General features: G+C 37.4%; 1 protein-coding gene across 8 annotated transcripts in view; it reads right to left on the bottom strand.

Moving 5' to 3' along the window:
• Nucleotides 1-15,689, bottom strand: part of CAAP1 (caspase activity and apoptosis inhibitor 1) — a 1,159,962-nt gene that overhangs the window by 589,918 nt on the left and 554,355 nt on the right. The window contains exon 17 of one of the 8 annotated variants that reach the window (XR_013829216.1): nucleotides 15,469-15,489. The exons of the other annotated variants lie outside the window; for them this stretch is intronic. The gene's annotated coding sequence lies outside the window, so the exon portion shown is untranslated. Of the gene's footprint in view, nucleotides 1-15,468; nucleotides 15,490-15,689 lie in introns of those variants that run through there. 8 annotated transcript variants of the gene reach the window in all.

Here is a 15,689-nt window from a genome sequence, read left to right as displayed (position 1 = left end):
CTGTGCTCTGCAGCGGGAGGGGCCGCAGCGGTGAGAGGCCCGCGTATAGCCAAAAAAAAAAAAATAAGAAGAAGAAGAAGTTCCAGAAAAGCATACTGGAAGATTGTCTATCAGACTCTTTCTGTTTTTCTTCCTTTCTTATTATTATTTTTTTTTTTACCACTTCTCATTTTCAACTTTTTTTTACTCTGTCCTCATTGTCCACTTTCTCTGTAAGATGAGGTGGTTGGACTAAGTGGTATCTAAAATCATGGCCAGCTTTAGTTCTTGACTTGCAAAAACTTCTTATATATTCTAGAGGCTTCAGGATAGCAAATATGTTAGAGGAACAGGTGTGGGGTGCATATTTTCATTCTCCTTTTCTCCCATTCTCTTATTTCTGTGTCCTTTCTTTTGTCTTCTCCATTTCCTGCCAAGCTACAAACATGGTTTTTCTTTTACATAGCTCATTTTGATTTCAAAGCAACTGAAATGTTATGAATGTCATATATATATGTTTTCAGTTTTTTTAGTTTTTGTGTTTTTCCTGAATCATCTGTCTCAGCATTTCTCTTCAGGCCATTTTCATTCAGGGGAAGGGGTAAAAGTACGCATGAAGAAAATATTTGTATATTTAAGGTCTTTCATCCTGAAGCTCGTGTGTTTAGCTCTTCTGAAAATGACACCTTTCCTTTGGAGGAGACTACCATCTGAAAGAAAAATACCAACATACCTGCTGTGTAATTGCTGAGCTATTACTGGGATTGAAAATGAGCAGGAAAGTTGACAAGTCTTCAACTGCTAGCCACTGCTAGAATTCTGACATTGAGATGAAAAAACGCAAAGCCATTACTGATCTGTGAGGAAACCAGGTGGTCTCTGATGCACAAGATGCTCCTACCTGCTCATGAGCAATTGAACCTCAAGAGTTATCACCCGTAATTTATGAAAAACATAACTGAATCCAGTTTAGGCAAAAAAATAAAGCACTAGCGCCATGAATAATATATTAATACTGGAAAATTACTCTTTACGAGATCAATATAAAATAGCTAACTCATTTAAATTACTTATTTACGATACTGATGATGTGGTGTAAAAAAATAAGACACAGTTATATGGCAGGAAACAAAAAAAGGTACTGCTTCTCCTCCAAAGTCTGTGATTTGGAACAGCGCCTGTTTTGGAGAACAGTTGTTACCTGAGATGAATGCCAAAGTACCAGTACTTTTTTTCTCAAAATATTTCAAGAGTTGCTGTCCCTCTCTTTTGAATTCAATTCTGCCTTGGCATACACACTTAGAGGTGAAACACTGAGCAGATGTCTTGGCATGCTGTACTCTGGTTTATGGACATCTTGTATAAGCCAACTGACCTCAGGAATGGTCTCCTTGCATCCCTACAGAAATATGCAAGAATTAGGGCATTCAGAGTTTAGAGTAATTTGGCCAGGAGACTTGGTCACACTCAGTCACAAGAAACCATTCAGGATTAAAGAAGTCAGATACACTTTGTTCAGAATAGCCTTGGGACTCAGGGTCAATTCTGAGAGAATCTAACAGGAACTCTTGTCTGAAGAGTTTCCAAGTCAAATTCTACAGCCACAGTGTGCATGCTACAAATGTCTATCTTAACAGGAAATCAGTACCATCCTATGATATGGATTCAGTAGCTGACAGTAATTAATTACACCATTGAATTGTCATTTATTTAGAAAATTGAGTGTTTCTTGGTTTCCCACCTCTAAAGCCTCTGTTTATAAAATCACTTCCTAAAAACATTCAATAAGTCTCACTGGCTGTATCTTCTTATTCAAAAAATAAGCTAAATGAACTAAATATTTATTACAGTACTTTTCAAAGACAAAAGGACCAGTAAATATGAGTATGGTCAAAGATTTTAACTCAAATAAGAATTTTATATTATTGCTTACTCGAATTTCACACAAACCTTTAAGATCTTCACTACTTTGTTGGGTACATAAATGGATTAATATAAGACTATCACATACTAGGTGCTCAAACAATATGCACTGAATTTTTTAGTTCAAGAATTACAGGGGAGGAAATCAAAATGGCAGAGTAAGAGGACGCAGAGCTCACTTCCCCACACCCCCCATATGAACACATCAAAAATACATCTACATGTGGAGCAATTCTCACTGAAAACAAACTGGAGACTAGCAGAAAAACTCCCATACAACCAAGGCTGTAAGAAATACCCACCCAGAATTTAGTAGGAGTGGAAGAGAAGAGATCAGTTCAGAACCTGCACAGTTAGGAGGGGACACAAAAGAGGAGGGGGATTACAACCTGCTCAGAGATGCTCCCTGGGGAGTGAGCAGTTTGAACCACATATTGAATGCCCAAACTGTGGAGTCCCACACCGGGAGGATGAGTGCCCTTAACTGGTTGGAAAACCAGTGGGCATGACAGCAGGGGTGTAAGAAGCTTAGACTCCACCCATGATGAGCATGCACATGCTTGCTTACTACCGAAACAATGCAAAGGAAGCAGACCGAGACTGCTGCGAACTCTGAACCAGCTACCATGAACACCCCAGTGAGCCCCTCAGGCTGAGCCGAATTCTTGCTCTGGCCCCTCTTGCTCCATGGTGCATATCCAAAATAGGGCAAAGGCTTTGCTGGTCAAATAAAGTGTGCAATAATAGGGGCTGGAGCCAGCTCAGACATGACACAGCGTCCAAACAGGGCAAGGGCAGCCATTGAATCAATATTGAATCAATCAATATTAAACCAACCCTAAAAGAAATGTTAAAGTGTCTTCTCTAAGTAGAAAAGAATATAACAATAGCTATAGGAAAGAAAAAATCCCACTATTATAGACAAACATATAGAAAAGACTATGGATCAACCTCTTATATAAGCTGGTATGATGATAAAACACAAAAAATTGTCAAGTCAATTAGAACTACAACAAACAGTTAAGGGATAAACATGAAGATGTAAAGTATGAAATCAAAAACACAAAACATGGGGGAGGGGAGTAAAAAATGTAGATTTTTTAGAATGTGTTTGAACTTAAATCTACCAGTTTAAAACAAGTAGATATAATTATAGGGCAAAATATATGAACCCCATGGTAACCACAAATCAAAAACCTACAGTAGACACACAAAAACTAGAGAGAGAGCAACACAAGCATACCTCTAAAGAAAATCATCAAACTACAAGAGAAGACACTAATAGAAGAACAGAGAAGAACTACAAAAACAACCAGAAAAGAAGTACTGGGTTGGCCAAAAAGTTCATTTGGGTTTTTCCATAAAATCTTACAGAAAAACCCAAATGAACTTTTTGGCCAACCCAGTAAGACAATGGCAATACTTTCATATATAATATAGTAACTTTTAACATCAATGGACTAAATGCTCCAGTCAAAAGACATGGGGTGGCCGATTGGATTAAATAAAGAGCCATTTATAAGCTGCTTAAAAGAAACTCATTTCAGAGCTCAAGGCACACACAAACTGAGCATGAGGGGTTGAAAATGATATTCCATGCAAAAGGAAACAATAAGAAATCTAAGGGAGCAATACTCAAATCAGACAAAGTATAACAGACTATAAAACAAAGTCTATAACAAAAGACCAAGAAGGACATTACATAATGATAAAGAGATCAATACAAGAAGGGGATATGACATTCATTAACATATATGCCCCCAATATAGGAGCACTTAAATATAAAAAGCAACTTAACAAAAAGGGAGAAATCGACAATAAGACAATAATAGTAGGGGAGTTTAACACCCCACTGTCAATGAACAGATCATCTGGACAGAAAACCACTAAGGAAACAATGATCTTATATGACACATTAGACAAGCTGGCTTAATGGCTATCTACAGAACATTTTATTCAAAAACAGAACACACATTCTTTTCAAGTGCACACAGAACGTTCTCTGGGATAGATCACATGCTAGGCCACAAAATAAGTCTCAACATATTTAAGAGGGTATAAATTATTTCAGGCATCTTTTCCAACCACTATGATATGAAAATAAAAATTAATTACAGGAAGAAAATGGGCAAACCACAGACAGTCAGGGAATTAACAACATTCCACTAAAAAACCACTGAGTCAATGAAGAAATCAAAGAGAAAATCAGAAAATACCTTGAGATAAATGAAAATAAAAATACAACTTTCCAACATCTATAGGACACAGCAAACACAGGTCCAAGAGGGAAGTATATGCAAAACAGGCCTGCTTCAATTAAAAAAAAAAAAAAAAAAAGAACTCAAACAACCAACCTAACCTACCATCTAAAGGAATTACAAAAGGAAGACCAAACAAAGGCCAAAATCAGCAGAAGGAAGGAAATAATAAAGATCAGAAAGGAAATAGAGACCAAAAAAAGAAACCATAGACAGGATCAATGAAGCCAAGAGCTAGGAAAGTTTGGCTGAACTAATACCTATCCTCTCAAACTATGCCAAAAAATTGAAGAGTAGGGAATACTCCAGAATTCATTCTATTACGCCAAAATTATACCAATACCAAAACCATACAAAGACACTACAAAAAAAAAAAGGAAAAAAGAAAATTGCAGGCCAATATCTCTGTTGAACACAGATGCAAATTTCCTCAACAAAATATTAGCAAACTGAATCCAACAATTTATAAGAGGAATCATACACCATGACATGTTTTTTCTCGAATTAGTGTTTTCGTTTTCTTCAGATACATACCCAGGAGTGGAAATGCTGGATTATATGGTAGCTCTATTTTCAGTTTTATGAGGTACCTCTGTACTGTTTTCCATAGTGGCTGCACCAGTTTACATTCCCACCCAAAATGTACAAGGGGTCCCTTTTCTCCACATCTCTCCAACATTTGTTATTTGTGGTCTTCTTGATGATAGCCATTCTGATTGCTGTGAGGTAGTATCTCATTGTGCTTTTGATTTGCATTTCTCTGATTAGCAATGTCGAGCATCTTTTTATGTGCCTGTTGGCTACGCTCTCATGTAAAGGGATTTCAAAACTCAGTTTCAAGCTCACTAGTGCTCAATGTATTTTCCTACTGGTTCCCTCCCCATCAACTAATTTTCCAAGTCATCTTGATCAAGGTCATGCCCAAGCTAAAGTACCAGATAAAGAGTCCAGAATATGAATAGCCCTTCTAGTTCTCTGTTTACTCCTGTGTCCACCTTCTCAACTTATGTTGCAATGTCTTTATTCACTTACTTTGATTTTTTAATACTACTTAACAGAATCTTTTTCTGTCCATTTTTCCTCCTTCCTAGGAAATTTCCTTTTGCTTATTGTTTTTGTTTACTTTTATTTTTTTCTTTCTCAAAGGTCAGTTATACCCACATTCAAAGCACCTATCTTTTGTAGAGATTCTCTGGTCTAAACAATATAATCATCATAATAATATAATCACTAAAGGACCACGTAATCCTGAGCAAAGAGAATTATGGCTGTTCAGGAGAGAAGCTGGGGCAAGAGTGAGGAGTCTGGAAACCTGAAGAGTCAGGGAATCCACAAGAGTAAGTATCTGTGGGACAGTTAACATTTCTCTCTCCAACTAAGCATCTATCATGTACATGCTATTCAGAACACTGAAAAGACGGCTTTGGTGAGCTATTTCAGACCTTCTACCACTTTAAGCTCATTTGAGCTATTTGTGAATAGTTAACACTGTGAGATTTAAAGCAGGTCTGTGCATACGAGATGCTCATTTGTCTTTTGACTACCACAGCCGTATCTCCTAAGGGTACTCACTATGGTGGCAATGGCTTTGCCCACATAATGCCATAACAACTATCTTTTCAAATCAGGCAAACTACAAATCAATCCTAATGTGGGGAGGAGGGATCAGTTCAATGATTTATTGGACTGAATTGAATACTTTAGTAACAAGAGTTCTATCCATGGCCCTTAGCAGACATGGGTTGTTTGTTTTTTTGTTTTTTGTTTTTTTTTTTTTACTAAAGAACACCCTCAATTCCAGGGGAAACACAAAGCTTTTTGAACAAAAGAACATTACAAAGAGGCTGCTTCGAAGAATAAGATCTCAATGATGTGGTATATTAGAGACATTATTGTAACTTGGTGGTTTTTCATCTAAAACAGAGGAAAGAAAGATTTGTCCTAAATCTTTCTGGCTGGGAAGACTTTCATATGAGTCAGTCAACTCCAGGTGCATCTCATTTGCTCCCAGGGGTCAATAACTCAACTATGTTGTCAAATGGCTCCCTTCTAGTGACCACAAGGCAGGAAGAAGAAGAGAAAAATCATTCCAGAATTGAGTATAAAAATAAAGTATGTATTTTTCTAAAATATTGATTTCTTTATTGAATAATATTAAATAAGATTTCTCACTTGAGCAATAGGAATGACCATCAGTGAATGCTGTGATCATTTTTGAACTTAATTTTTCTTTTAATAGAATTTATGTAACAATCCTCACATTTTTACTTAGTAAAGATCTATAGATTCAAATTAATTGTGCTGCACTAAATCTGAGAATTGAGTTTAATAATGGTCAAAATTTTGATGCTCTAATAAGATTGTAATATTTTTAAATAAACTGCTCCAGATAAATAAAAACCTTCCAAAGCTAAGAGAAAAATATTACTTAGCCTGTCTCCTCTAAAAATTAAAGTACCAGTTAAATTAGTTCATATAAAGACTTAGTGAAAATCTTTGTAAGGAAATTCTTACCTTTTGTCTATGATTTCACACTTTACTTAGGGAGTTAAAAAACATTTGCTATTGCTTCATCTTTCTATTAGAGATCATCATCAGGAACAAACTTCACCTTGCAAGGTTCAAAGAGTTTAAAGATTAATTGTTGAGGAACATCAACATGAAAAATATCCATTTTTCTGCATTAGCATCTGATTTAATGAGCATAGATAGAAATAAACAGTCGAGAGTAGTCAGGTGACGGATTTAGAGTCCAAAGCCTAAGGATGCATAAATGGGGTAAAACAGTTCTTCCTGTCTCTGTATATTAAACTAGAAGGTAACAAGACGTAAGTGAAAAATCACTAGGTGCAACCCAAAGAGTAGGGAAAAAGTGCTGACAGACTGAAAATGGCAAGAAAATATGGATGGGGCACCGTGACAAGATGAGCTTGCGTGGTGGGCTTTTTTCAGTGTACAACTTATTTTACGGCCTTGTTAGTAATACAGTTGAAGTGCTATGATCTGATTATATCCTTGAGTATTCAGATTACATTTATTTTATTAGGGGCAATAAACCAAGCCTGTTTTTTTAAATCCTTTTTTTTTTTAATTCAATAAAGTGTAGAGTTAAATGCACGTGGGGAGAAAATAAGAGCATATCACTCCGGAGAACTCAGGGTTGCTATTTGGAGGATATCCAGAAGATTAAGTTAAAGCATTGGTAATTTATGGCTTCCAGAACTTGAGAAGCCTATTTCATGGCTGCATTTCATCCTTGGGGTTGGTGTGCACTTTAAAAAAATATTCTGCTAATTACATTCACTCTCTGTGTAACAAAGAATCCATGCATAGAAGCCCATAACGACTACCTGAAAGTTCCCTTTGCAATTCACTGAGTTTATAAATAAATTTATTCCTTTTCTGTCTGGTTATGGAACCAATATCCCCCAATTTTTTCAATACCCAACATATTAACTCCATGGTTCAATAACTATGAATTTAGTTTCCACTTTTAAACCTCTGCTGTATTATGTTTATAATATAGATAAATATTAAAGGTATTAAAATAGGAATAAGTTAGAGCCAGGAAGTAAGTCATTTAGTGCAATGATATTTCTAAAGCACCAGAGTCAAGAAATGAGAGATTATAGCACTAGCATTGCAAAATATAAATACCACATAAACAGCCATCTATTTATAGCTGTTTTACTGCTGTTACTCCTGTAAGGTAAGCTACTATTAGAGTCAGCCTTTCTAGTCTTCTGAATACATGGAGGGAAGTGGAGAAAATAACCATCTTATTAAAACATGACATCTAAATGCCTTATTTTTCAAGTTGCAGAAATGTAAGTAGCAGTAGTGTCCTGGGAGCATAGAAGCCACAGGATAATTTTAGCACTACATGGAACAATGCAATTCAATAGTATGACACTTAAAGCTTCTCTTTTATATTGAAACAGACATGGCTATATTCTGCAGAAAAATGCAAAATGTATATGAATCTTAAAGATAAAACATGACTTCAAAAAATATTGAAAATGGATAACAAACAAGGACCTACTATATAGCACAGGGAACTCTGCTCAATATTCTGTAACAACCTAAATGGGAAAAGAATCTGAAAAAGAAGAGATACACGTATACCTATCACCAAATCACTTTGCTGTGCACCTGAAACTAACATTAACACTGTTAGTCAACTATACTCCAATATAAAATAAAATTTTTTTTTTAAAAGGGGTTGGGATATTTCTTCTGCCAGGCCCCTAAGGATGATTTCTCTCTCATCACCTTCAGAAGTGTCCCAGGGCAAACGATGGGGAAGCACTGGCCTAAAGGGTTCTTGAGAAACCCCAGAAGACAGGCAGTTTTTATCTTGGCACTCTCTGTTCCCCAGGTACACCAACAGGAAAGTATTACTTATAAGACACCTTGCACTAGTAGCTGTTAGGCCAGCTTTTCACCCTGACACTCATATTCCTCAACAGAGAAACCGGGTGATCAGGCTAGACTTCTAAGGTTCAACTCCAATCTATGTTCTGTATGGGCAGCAGTAGGGAATGCAGAGCTTCTGGAAGAGGTACCTCTTTTATCCTGCTTGAGGCAAAAATGAAGACCTTTGGTCTCAAACTGGAAGTGGAAGGTGAATGGAGAGGCACTGTGAGCAAGTAATACCAGGATGAAGGAATGCTGGATGAAGCAATGCTGTTCACGAGAGCAATTATTTCCCGTGTTACATGCTTTATCACATTTATTTTCACAGTAGTCCTAAATATAGGTAAAATTGTGTGTTTTGCTGAGGAAGATTCTGAGAATCAGAAATGTAACTTGCAAAATGTCATACGATGGATCACTGGCTTGACCCCAGAGTTTCTGTCTTAACCACTATACCACGCTGCAGCCTAACAACTCACAGATGTGGAGAAACAGAGATTGAAGCTGCTTTGCCAGTTAGGGACTCAGAATTCACAAGTGTGTTCTACTCTCAGACAAGATAGAAAGTTACATATTGCCATGAGTTCACAGGTCCAATATTCTCTCTCCACCAATTCTTTCAATGAAAAAAGGAGGAAGGTTAGAAGAGAGGGAAGAAGGGAGGAAAGGAACAACACATGATTCCTAAATTTTCTCACCAAGTGCCATTTCTTTAGATCAAATTTTGAATTCCTTAAAAATTTTAAATGTTCAGTTGGGGCAGATTGGGTTCGACAATACTATCAGTCATGCTCACTTATAGTGAATTAATTTGCAACTCTTTCCTAAGAGCAAATTTTGAAAAGGATGACACATTATCCACAGTGCCCTGATTGTAGGGCTCAAGTCTCAACATTCATTACCACTCTGGACTGTGTCTACAGCAGTGACAGGAAGCAGAGTTTTGTGTCTCTGTGATCAGTGAGTCAAGAATGGTCTGAGAATTAGATTATTTAGGCTGCAAGTAACAGAAATGTCCTTGAGCTGGAACTCAAAATCGGGGTTTAATTATTATAGGAATACAGAATGTCTGGGGAAAGCCTCAGGAAAAAAGGAACCAACACCTTATGGCTATAGATAACCCAGGAAGTCCTCTGTATGCCTCTTTGCTATGTTCATTCATTTCTGTTTCATTCTTCTCCCTCAGGTAAGACTGTATGCTATTGTTTTCTGGTTTATATAGGGAAAACCACTACTGTCAACAGTACTTTAGTGTACATACAACTCCTCCATACCAAAGTCACTAGAATGTATTTAGACAACAGAATCTCTTAGACTCAATTCCATATCATTAGCCCCTTTTGGGTCAAGATCATACTGAGGAGGCAAAATGCTATTCTTATAATCAAGTGAATGACAGACAAGAGGAGCCCTGGAGAAGAGGAAGACACTGACAGCTGGAGACACAACTCAACTAGGGCTCACTCTAGATGGGTCAATATTCGCCAGTGAAACCTGGATAATGCATGCATCTATCAGGTTTTTTTTTTCCCCTTCAGAAGGCTCCAAAGGCAGGATTTTATTCCTCAGATGGTTAGACTGAAACACAATTCCCCCAAACTATCCCTAGAGAATAACGTTCATGTTGTAGTTGTACGGAATTTATTTATATCCTTCTTTCTAAAAAGACTGAGGCAGCATACAAAAAAAGAAATATGATTATCTTAATGTGGGCATGGCTATAGAACACTAAAATAATGTGTCTAAATTCACTCTCAGTTTATTAAAACCCACAAATCCTTAGACTCTAATTAGGTTAGAGACTTAAAGTTGTTTAACTTGGGAGAAAAGCAAAGCAAATGCAGCAATTTGGGACATCTGATACACTGATTCATCTGTCAGATAACCAGTTCTATCTCCGTGTAATTTGCATGAAGTCAGGAGGAGCCTTTCCCATGCTCAGTCAGAATAAAAGCCCTTGCAAAATGGAATTCAGAAAAAATTCTATCTGCGATAATTTTAGTTTCATGGTTCAAAGGCTATGGAATTCTATTATGAGTACATATAGTGCCAGAAAGTACTTGGTTTTGGTTATTTTCATTCATTCATTCACTCATTCATTTACTTAAATATTTACTGAGAACACCTACTCAGGACCAAGCAACATAATGTGAATAACAGAACTGAAACAGCCTCTGATCTGAAAGCACTCACAGTTCATTAAAACAAGACAATGTGTTCAGTGTTATGATGAATGGAAGCACAGAGAATCAAGAGAGTATGAAGAAGGGGCTTGGCCAGGATGATTCAAGGAAGGTCTGCATCAGAGGAGTCTTCGTCGTGATCTAAGAGAAAGAAGCAAAGAAGAGAAGGAAAGAGTTTTTGGCAAGAGGTACGGCAATTTCACATTACCAAGTGTGGTGAGAGAACAAGGCAAGTTAAATAGATTAACATGGCCAGAATATAGGGTGTGAGAGAAGACAGTGAACAATTGTGAGAAATGAGGCTGTCCTGCCAATCCTGTTTCTTAAAAGAAAATATTCATTCCTATTACCAAATATAAAATACCCACTATCTGTTATCAATATGTGTATTTACTGAGAGACCCCACTGGGGTTATGTTTACCAAAAACTTGTACACTCTACTTTCCCACCCTCACCAATGCTTCCATAAAACTCCAAGTCCTTACTTGCAACTAGGGTCCCTGATCTGACTCTCCTAGACTCCATGTAAGTCCTTAACCACTAGTGCCAATTGTGTTCTTACTGACTTGATCACAGAGACTGATTTCTCTTAATGGCAACTCTTCTTGGCGTCGATTCTCCCTAGGCTCCCAAAGCACCTAATGGTTTTGCCACCTTCAGATACAATATGAATAAATGATGAGCAATGTTATGATGCAGGAGGACTTCCTGAATTTCTCCTGTTCATTCCTCCAGTGTGTATCATAATAGACCTCACACCCTACCGCTACTCCCTCCCCATCAAATGCTCCATCTTCCCATAGCTCCTTCTAGACTCCATCTCTTCTTTAAAATCTTCCTCAATTGAGTTTTGAATCCACACATCACTGGGGGTTTCACTTTCATGAAGCTGAAGACTAACTCATAAAATACTTCACTTCCTCCAAAAAATTCCATGACTCCAGGATCTTCTCTACGTCAGTAGCCCAGATTATTCCCCACAAAATTCTTTTAAGACCCACCTTCATCAGGTCCCAGGTACAGGTCCATCCTGCATGAATTTCATTCAGTAATTTTATGTATTAAATAAATTCACTTTCACATTTTATTTATTAAAGATAGTCCATCTCTTTTTTAATAGGGTTCTGCCAATTGGGCCCTCTAATCGTTAGATTAATAATAAGCACCATTTCAACACTGAGTTCATATCCTTCTAGCTAAAAGGAAAGTAACTTGACATTCTCTTTAGCCAGGGCTAACTCATCATAAGGAACAGTAAAATTTCTATCAGAACTTTTTAAATGCAGAGTATGACTCAAGCTCCTCTCTCTTTGCTAATATGGGGACTTCAGCTAAGTAAAAGATACCTTTGACATCTACTGTATGGATGTGCAGGAATTCCATGGGCCTCGTAACTGAGGCATATGAGATTTTACAAAGAGGGCTAAGCCATCTCTTTCCATTTCTGGAGAAAACATATGGAGTAATATTAAATCCAGAAAGATTTAAGATAAACCATTTTTATATTAAATGTTAAGTCCTCTTTTTTCTGTCCTTGAGTAAGATATAAAGTCTCTCCATCCCTAGAGTTCTTTTGAACCAAAAATAGTGTACATATACTTACATATATATCTGACACTGTTTATTCAGATTAAAATCTACCTTCACTTTGGAGACATATTGTTCAGTTAAATTATATTAGAACTACAGCTCTGTCTTCCTTTTGTTGGGCTTTGGGGTATTCATTAGACCTGGTAGCCATCATACTTCCATTTCCCTCTCTCACTTTCAGTTTCTTCATCATCTACCATGTAAAAAGCCCAGCAGAGGAATGATAGAAAATTCTAGAAGTGTCTTGCTCCTAAAATTTAAGATACCAACTTCATCAAAAAGCATTTATCCAATGTCAGTATGCCTTGGAGATAAGAACTCTCACCAATTTGATGATTGAGGTAGATTGTCTCAAAGATTTTCAAGCTTCTGTTACATAAAGGAAAAAAAATACCAGTGGGGGGGAAATCCTTAAAATATACTTTGAGCAAGTTGATTCCTTTAAAAATTTTTCTTAAATTCTAGTTAATTATTGAGGGAAATGCTGTACTTTGAACTCTGAAAGTTCAAAACTACCACCTTATTTTTTTTTTCATCAGAAGTCAACTCATTTTAGTACAATCTGTAGACGTATTGCTCATTTTCCTTTTCAAGGCAAAACTTTCAAATATATCCTTAAGGACAATCAGTAAGTTTAAAAAATCATCTGATTCAGATATAATGAGCTAACACTAGCTTCACTTAGTTAAATAAAAACTTACCAAAAAGAAAATGTAAACTAGACTTTTGCCAGATAAGAACTAAATCACAATAAAAGGAAATAAAAAATAGAAATGAAATACCTGTGAGATATATCTAAGGGCAAAAAATGTAGAAGTTTTGAAAGCAACAAAGAGCGCTTTCTTTGAACATATTTATGAACAAGTTGTAGCCCTTTGGCGTTTTCCAAAAGGACAACGAATAAAATTTATCTGACAGAGGCTTGGGAGATGATTTGCAAAACTCTGGTGCTTATCCTATGCGCTAGAAAGCCCATTTTGAGAAAAGGCATTTGCTGTTACTAATACCAAGATTCCTCAACTTCTTAGAGTAAAAATGCTTCCATTTAAAATATATATTAAGATGTATATGGTTTCTGGTTTTTCCTTAGCTCTGCATGCACATGTTCATTATATGCTAGTATCACAAATAGTCCACATTGATTTTAACGACTTTACAGGATTGCGGGAGCAAGGAGGACAACTAACATTTATATATTGCCAAGTGTTTGGTAAGTGTTTCACCTACAAGATTTCATTTGATCCTCCAACTCAACAAGGTAGAATTTACAATTCCCATTTTACAATTGGAAATCTGATATTCAGAAGTTAAGTGTAGCCAGAAAACCCTCAGCTACTGAGTAGTATAGTCCAAGTTAAACTCTAAAGTTAAATCCATGTAACACTAAAGTTAATTCCACTGTATCACACCAACTTCCAAACTAAAGTTTCCTGGGATTTTTCTAAGGTAATTACAGAAATGTGCAAAAAAGTAACAATAACCACAGAGTCTATAAATCAGAACAAAAATTCCTAATGTTTGAGTTCTAGTATGAATAAACTGTATACTTGCTTCATATATTCCATTCCAAATTTAAAAGAAGAAATCTTGAGCTCCTACTGCAAATTTATAATGTTTTTCATGGTTTTCTGGATTCTTGCCATCTAGTTTAGTTTAAGGGAGGATACACACATATATATATCTTTCTGTTGTAGAATAAAATATATGTTAAGGACATATAGATTGTACTTCAATACAGAAAACACCTAGGGAATAACTGAAGTATTTTTTGGAGCTACTGTTTGGTTCATATTGTTTTAGGAAGTCACCAAAACCTAGGAAGTAAGCTTTTTGCATGTTACAGAGATTTCCTTGTATTGTAATAATCATTGGGAGCATGTGTGCCTAGTGAGAGATGCCCTTACTTGCAATTCTACTGGAATGAACAGGAATACTTTTATCAGAAATAATTCCTAGGACTTCTGTAACCTTCTTGCTCAGATTTTTGATCATCAGGTCCAAAAAACAAAGATCATTTTGGTCTCAAGTTTCTCCTGGCTAATCATATTCTCTACACTTCATTATTGAAATAAATTCAAGTTACACTAAAACATCATAAGTCCTAAATCACAAGAAATCATCTCAAAATGCTATCATTTTTTTCCTCTACAGAGAATATATCAGTGACATCTAAATGACGCAAAAAGCACAAAAGATGCATAGGTAATCTGCCCAGAGTTCAGTTAATCCATATCTGACTATGGACACTCATCACAAAAAGCAGTTATTCAGACTAAGTAGAATTAAATATATAAATTATCCTGAGCCAACAATTATGAGTCATCTATTAGACAACCAGATGTATTCGATATTGGCTATAGAGTCCAAAATTGATGATAAACTTTCAATGAAATGTCATGCTCGAAGGGGGAAAAATACACCTTCTACTTAATGTTATCTAGAAAAGAAAGTCAAGTTTACCTCAGTGTTAACTGGGTGTAGTAATCATATGCTCTGGTGAGAAACACTAATTAATTCCTAGGTTCTTTGCCCTCCTTCTACAGGATAAATTACAAAACAACCAATGACACTGACCCTTAAATAATATGCTATTTTAGTTATTTTGTTCACAATGTATGACTATATATATATTTAAAGTCCTCATTTGTGAAAAACCTTTCAAAGATCATTCATCTCTATGTGATATAACTAGGTTATGAAATAATGCATAATCAAAGCCATCCTGTATTTAGGACAAAAAGCTCACCACGGGGCCGGGCCTGAAGCACAGGTGCTGTCGTGTGCGGACCGGACCTCAGCGAGACCAAGGCCGCCAGGCAGAGGCCCTGGCTGCTCCAGGAGCCGCATGGGCTGCACGGGACCCACAGGCTGCGCAAACAGCATGTGGGGACTTCATGTGGGTGCCGCAGGAGACCAGGCCCAGAGACCCAGCAGGGAGGCCTAGGGAGCTGGTCCAGGCCCACACGGCGGAGCGCAGGCGACGGGGTGACCTGCGCAGCAGCGGCACCGATGGCCACTTCCGGGAGCATGATTCCAGCTGCAGCGCCGCGGCCTGGCCACTGAGTGCACCGGTGGCGGAGCCCGGCTCGGAGCACCGCCTCGGCTGCCACCAACACGCAGGTCGTCCACGGCTTCCTTGCTGTGAAGGACACAGGATATTAAGGAGTCGGCTGCCCACCTGGCCCTCTTGATGCGAGGCCTGCAGGGACTCTACCAGGGCCACGCCCTACGCAGTCGCCCCCGAAGAATCCCAGGGGACCCTGAAACAGGGACCACCGGGCCCTCTCTGCTCACTCTTCACCCTCAGTGCGGGAGCTATATCAAAAACAAGGCCCAGGG

This window comes from Stenella coeruleoalba (assembly GCF_951394435.1).
Source record: "Stenella coeruleoalba genome assembly, chromosome: 7".
Lineage (NCBI taxonomy): Eukaryota > Metazoa > Chordata > Mammalia > Artiodactyla > Delphinidae > Stenella > Stenella coeruleoalba.
Note: the sequence above shows the minus strand (reverse complement) of the source record. Positions and strands in the feature narration are given on the sequence as shown.